At 36.5% G+C, this 6916-nt stretch overlaps 1 pseudogene; it reads left to right on the top strand.

Annotated features, from left to right (window-relative positions):
• Positions 1-2052: 2052 nt before the first annotated feature.
• On the top strand, positions 2053-2125 carry LOC148004652 (U2 spliceosomal RNA; annotated as a pseudogene).
• The last annotated feature ends 4791 nt before the right edge of the window (positions 2126-6916 follow it).

The raw sequence follows: 6916 nt of genomic DNA, 5'->3' as shown, positions 1-6916 counted from the left end.
GGAGAGAGATGAATTTATTCACACTTGGCATTTCACCATCTGTTCTCACACTTCTTGGAGTAGTCTGTCCATAATGACAAACTTCTCCATAAGAAATTTCATCTTTTGCCAATGATTACCTTGATGTGCTTCTTAACCTCAGAACAGTTTCTTGGGACAAGATCTTGAGCAATGTTTACACAATTTATATTGTAAATGAAGCGTGTATATTAGCATTACCTAGAAAATATTGTTAAATATTGAATCTTCAGTTCAGTAATTGTGAAGAGTACCATTTACATAGCAATAATTCCAGAATTTATATACTAAACAGAAAGAATGTTTTGGCCTCCTATTAACAATAAATTATACTTTATGAATATTTTCAAAATTGAATTGCTGTCTCTGAAATGAGAATCAAATATGTGAACAGTTGCTATTTATTCTTTAAAGTATTCTTATTTATTCAGCATAAATAAAGTTTCTATATAATGTATGTCACATGAAAGGGAAAAATACATTCTAAATCAATGTACTGAATGTAATTTACTACAGTATACTCTGCATGAAGAATTAAAATAGAGCATTTACCACTCTCTCAAACTTTTCTCTGACCTCTGTATTTCCTAATTTAACTTTTGAAATAGCTTAAGTCAATATCACTTGATGGAGTTTGAAAACACGATTGCATAAATTAGACTCAGAAATCAATCATTCGTTCTTTGTAAATATTGGCATGAGTAAACAAGAACTCACTGTTTAGTAAAGCTGCACTGATAGGGATAGATTTTATATAAATGTATTCAAGTGTTATCTCTTTGGGTTGACATTAAATGATAAGCATGAAAATGTACAAAATTAGGACAAGAACAGAATTTCTTTAAGGTCAAATTCATCATTGTTCACATCTCTACTGAAACATTTATCACTTTTATTTTCACAGATAGGAAAATTTAGGTTTAGAAATGTTAAGGAACGTTCCAAAATTGGGGGTAGAGTACATCATAAGCCTCCAAAATTAAATCAGAATCATTAAATAGCTTATTTTTTCATGCTTTAAACTGGATGATCACAATCAATGCCTTCATCCAGCTCTCACATTTTTCTCAGTGTCTAAATTTTTCTTTATAGTTAAACCTTCATTGCCTTATCATTATGGTAGAGTAAATCTTCTTCCAAAACTTTGAAAGAAAAGTAGAAATGTTTAATGAAGCATATTCTCTCTTCAAAGAATACAATATTTCAGAAATCAGAACTATGAAATAGTACCTACAATTTACATTTTTATATGAAAATTACTTTTAGGTTGAGTTATTGACACAAAAATACAGGAAACTTCTTTTGATATATTAGTAAAACAGAACCAATGGTCTAACCTCATTAATAGATTTAGGGCAAATTCATCTTTGGAGTAATCCTATATAAGTTTAAGATTGAGCTACTGTAGTTCATATTCCCAAACATAAATGTCTCTCTTACTTTCTGTTGATGTTGTCATTGATTACTATCCTAATAACTTTTCTGTGTAATTTTTCTCTTCCTCCATTTCTCATTCTCTCTCTCATTTACTCATTATTTCTTTCTTTTGTATTACTATCAAACTATACAATATTCATCTAAGTGATCTATTAGTAGTGAAATGAAGACAATCAAAAAATTACTTAGGTTAAACAACTAAGCACAAACCTCTGACCTTTAGAAATAAGAATCAGATGTTCCAGGAAATATAAACATATCTTGAAAATAGAATGTCTCATCCTAAAATTTTTATCAAAAGTAATATATTGCAACCATTAACAAAACTGAGTAATCAGTCATTACAATGGAGGCATAATTTATCTATTATATATGATCATTTTTCCCTCTTCCCTGCATGACAGCATTCATGACCACTTTCTGAATTTTCAGATAATTTTTCTTGTTTTTTTTTCTTAGCATGAAAAAGAAATAAAGCCTGAAATTCCCAAGCTTTCTTTGTTTTAGAACTAAAAGTAAAATTTAAAAAGGGCAGTGATGCTTAACAGGGAAATTATAATAAGTTTGGTGTTGATACTTTTACAGAATCAGATTATAATCGCTTCTCGGCCTTTTGGCTAAGATCAAGTGCAGAATCAGATTATATAAAAAGATTATATAAAAAACCTAGGACCATGTTCAGTTCTACTGAATCTATAATTTCAGTCTACTTGTCAATCTCCCTCCTTTTAAGAAATACAGGATTAAGGAAAAAGTGACCATAATATTAAGTCATATATATATATATGCATATGATACTAATATATAATAGTAAATAGTAAATAAAGTTTCTCATTAAACATCACTCTGAAACCTTTATTAATGTGCACAGTTAGATTCTAAAAGTTATTACATATTTCATCTTCTATTTGCATTATAAATTAATGATAGGTCAAGAGGAATTCATTATTTTATTGTTTTGCATCATAGACATGGAAATTTTCCATAATATCCAAGTGTTAGTCACATTATAGTACAGAAACAACCGTCATTGTTTTCTAATTTAGTAAAAAGAATATGTAGCATTTCTAACCAATTTCTGATCTTTGGGATGGAAATAAAGCTTGAACCCACAATGCCATGACTCTTGTAATCAGTGGATATTGAAACATTGTAGAGTACTAACTTTCAGCATTCCCCTAATATCTTATGCCTAATCATTACACTATTTTCATAAGTAATTCTTATAATAGATTTTAAAGAATCTCAAAGGAAGTAACTGTGTTCCTTTGTCATGCTTCAATCAACAAATGGTTGGTAAAAATTATTATGATTGTACATTTATTTGAAAATTATATAATAAAAACATAGGATATACTGCATTCTCTAATCTTTTGCCTTCGCTTCAATATTCCTAAAATGTGATCTGGAATTTTGAGAGTATTTCTGATTTACTTTTACCACCAGTACCAAAGACAAGAACAAAAGAAGGCTTATGAGTGTAACCAAGAGTGTTGTCCTACTAGCAAGGAGCACACTCTACCATTGTTCAGTATATTTAAGGTTTGTCTAGGAGATACTGATGCTGAAAAAATTCAAAAGATGACAGAAACAAACAGAAACTCATGGGAGACCATATAGAAATGTCTATTCAGCTGCAGGGTGAGTAACTGCATCCCATGTAAACTGCCTGCTACACAGAAGTGCCTGTGGATGAGATAGGGAAAAATCCTGGACGCCAATGACTTGGAGCATACAGGATAAATGAATCTTGTCTTGCATGCTGTACTAAGCAGAATGCATCAATCTACTTGCAGGCAGATACCCAAGTTTCCCTGGTAATTGGATGCAAAATATGAAGAACTAGTCATATCCTGACTCACACTGGGTCCAGGCAGAAGTAGAGATAACAAATCAAGTCAGCAGCACCATATGGCATTTTGAGGACATGGTCCAGCTGGCCAGGCATATCCCCACTATGCTGGCTTTTAGAACCATAACTCAGCTCCAGGCTCTATCGGCAATGGACCTGGTCATATTCTGTATTTTAGTTTATCCAAAAGCAAAAGTAGGAGCTTGCATTGGAGGGATTCTGTATAGAAACTTAAAGTTACTTGACTTGAAAGGTAGCCACAGGTTTTATTTACCAGCATGTGAATGTTTATGGAACTTCTGTGTGTACTGTACATGCTTGTGTGTTTGGGGATGCCTGCCCATGTGTGGACATACAGAGACTAAAGGAGAATGAAAGGTATCCTGCTTTCCCACTTTCTGCATTATCCCTGAGTCTAAAGTTAAGTTGACATATAGCCATTCTCAATGAACCTCTTGACTCTGTCATCAATAGATTGGACTTCAGGTTCAAGGGTAAGAACATCTGGATTTTTTGTTTGTTTGTTTGTTTTTCAATCAATTCTAGGGCTCCAATCTGAGATCCCAAGCTTTTCTATGAAGAGCTCACATACACTATGCTCTCTCTCCTCAACCCGCTAATTTCTCTTTGTTATCTAAATAGAACTCCAAAATTAAGTTACCTAACATGAAACTATAGATTAATAGAATGAGCGATTATGATTGCTTGAAAATAGAAAAAAATTCTATGTATGCTAATCTAACAGCCATGTACCAGCTCTGAGTCAATAGAAGATGTGTGAACAGCCACATTCAGTTAACATCACTGTACATAACGCACAAAGATGGACAAGAAATACTGAGCTAGGCAAAGCAGAAGGAGACAGACGCTCATTTCTACCTGAAACAAATAACTTGGCTTTGGAAGGCAGAATCATTTCATAGCACTTCAACATAAAATATGTCATAGATGATTGCACACTTCATTTAAAATCAGCACAGAAGAAAAGGAGAAAAACAATAAATTCACAGCCTGACAGGAAAGAAAGAGCAAAAAGACAAAGCAAAGCTGTTGTTCAGAAATTACAGTTAAAGCAAAGCATCCACCATTGGAAATTGATTATATGCCCTGGGTTGCTTCAGATATTAAAACGTGTTTTCCTTCTTTCAAGGATGAAAGGGAGATGATCACATGACAGTTTTCTGACAGTCTGTGAAACTAAATAAGGAAATGTTTCTCTGCAGCTGTTTTCCATGAAAAATGAATTGAAGATTACATATATGAGGATATCTATATACGGGAAAAGGTGTGAACATATCCTTTTAGCGTGGGACTCCTGGCTTCAAATTTCTGTAAAAGGAAAAGAAAATTCTTCCACTGTGTTTATCATTTATCCTATGAGAGAGCTCCAATACTCCAAAAAGAAAATAAATATCACTTAATGCAATTTAAGTAGCTTTAATACACACATGCTTTGAAATTGTATAATATCTCAAGATGCACCAAATGAATGTATAAATTAATATATAATAATTAAATTTCATTTTATGCACATTTGTAAAAAAACAGTAGGGTAAAATGTGATGAAGAGGTATCATTCGGTCTGCCAGGTTACCAGGCCTATGTACAATTCTCTGCTCAGTCCCTTTCCCAGTTTCTCCAACATAAGCCCTGTATTCCATCCCCCACCCCTTCTTGTTTAAAGCTGTTCCCCATCCCTAATCACACCTCTTCCTGACCCCCCCAATATTCCCCTACACTGAGGTGTCCAGCCTTGGCAGGAACAAGGGCTTCCCCTTCCATTGGTGCCCAACAAGGTCATCCTCTGCTACATATGCAGCTGGAGCCATGGATCTGTCCATGTACAGTCTTTGGGTAGTGGTTTAGTCCCTGGGAGCTCTGTTTGGTTGGTGGTGTTGTTCTTATGGGGTTGTAAATTCCTTCAGTTCTTTCAATCCTTTCTCTAATTCTTCCAATGTGGACCCCTGTGGGGGTTCAGCAGAGACATGAGGAGGGGCCAAAAGAATGGGGAACAGGAGATACAAAGAAGGAGAGAAAGTTGTTTGTTTGATCAAGCTCTCAAACTTTATTTCAGGGCAGTGACTTATAAAGACAAGCAAGCAGGAAGGCCACCCAGGGCCCAAGACCAATTCATCACCATCACCACCATTCCATTGTTCTTTTGGTCCCTGCAATCCTAAACTGTAAATTGCAAGTGTACTGGTAAGAACAGATAACTGGCTAGGTTTCCCAGAGATAGAGGCTTGAAAGTAAGCCTGAAACATTCCTGAGAACATTTCTGCAACAGAGGGTGTACAAGTGGGCTTGGCCTCCTGGCATCTCCTCCTTTTGTAACACTTTATGTGAGGCCAGGAAGCAGCCAGGATGATTGCACTATGAAGAGAAATGGGCACTAACCAGAGGAGGGACGCATTGACTTGATCCTCCCAGCAGTTTGTTCATTATCGGTGTCGTTTTGGGGAGGAGAGGAATTCTTGTCTTGGTGATCTCCACAGAAGTCTTATCTGTGAAATCTGACCAAGGGAGAGATTAACGCCAACCTCTATGCAATCACGTTTACTTCTCAGGGGACTTGGAGATGGACAATAGGGCCCTCTCCCTTGCAGTATGTAGTCACACCTCGCAGGTACCCACACCAATACAGGCGAGCACAAATCTGAGTTCTATGCATCTCCTGAAGGAGGCAGATCATCAAAGGGCTCGGTTAGGCCTCTGTCAGCCAAACTAAGCCTCGGAAAATAAATTTGTAGAGGTTTGGATGCCAGAGAGTCAACCTGCTGCCTAATAGGGCCCATAAGTTTGTTAAAGAGAAGGGTTGGCTATGAAATAAGGCTGGTTATCTCTAGAGCATGTGGTAAAAGTAGAATAGCACATGGCATGGATCTGATCAACAAAGGAACAGTTAATGGAACACTATCCTTCGGCAGGACAGGCAGGGGTTTAATTTGCTCACACAGATCCATTTCAGAGACTTTCCTCCAGTAGGGGTATCATGAAAGGTTAGGAAGGCATTTTTATCTCCACAATCAACAGAGCGGGTAAAGGATGAAATAGGGGCGATTCAGGTTCTCCCTCCACAATCATATGGGTTTCCATACAGTGTAATCAAGAGTTGGTGTTTGTCAATCGGCTGGTGGAAACCAGCTCTAACTCTTCCTACCACCAGCAGCAACCTGAGGATGATCAACACCTTCATTTTTATTTTCTGCTGTGAAAGAAAAAGAGAGGGTGTCTCAGTGAGATCTTTCCCCCTGGATTACCAATCATCAGTAGCTGTTATTATAAAGGATTTAGATCTTAGTTTAACCTGTCTCTCAGGCAGCCACCTAGCTACCCCTGTTTTGGTATCAGTCTCACTGCTCCTTGGCGCTGGATGAGAACTGGGTCGGGCCATTCCATTTAAAAGAAAGAGGGTCCTTCCACATAGCTGTGGCATAAGTTTTATTTGTTTCTGGGTACAAGAGGCGATCAGCGGCAGATCTGCCATAAACATCCAGGTTTAGAAAGTTAAGAACAAATAATGCATGCGGAAGAGTATTTTTCCGAGATCCTTTCAACAGGGCTACCGGGCCATAGCGTGTCGCTGCCATTTTTAATTCTTTTGTGTGT

The sequence above is a fragment of the Rattus norvegicus genome, chromosome 7, assembly GCF_021556685.1.
Source record: "Rattus norvegicus strain SHRSP/BbbUtx chromosome 7, alternate assembly SHRSP_T2T, whole genome shotgun sequence".
NCBI lineage: Eukaryota > Metazoa > Chordata > Mammalia > Rodentia > Muridae > Rattus > Rattus norvegicus.
This window is presented reverse-complemented; position numbering and strand designations above follow the sequence as displayed.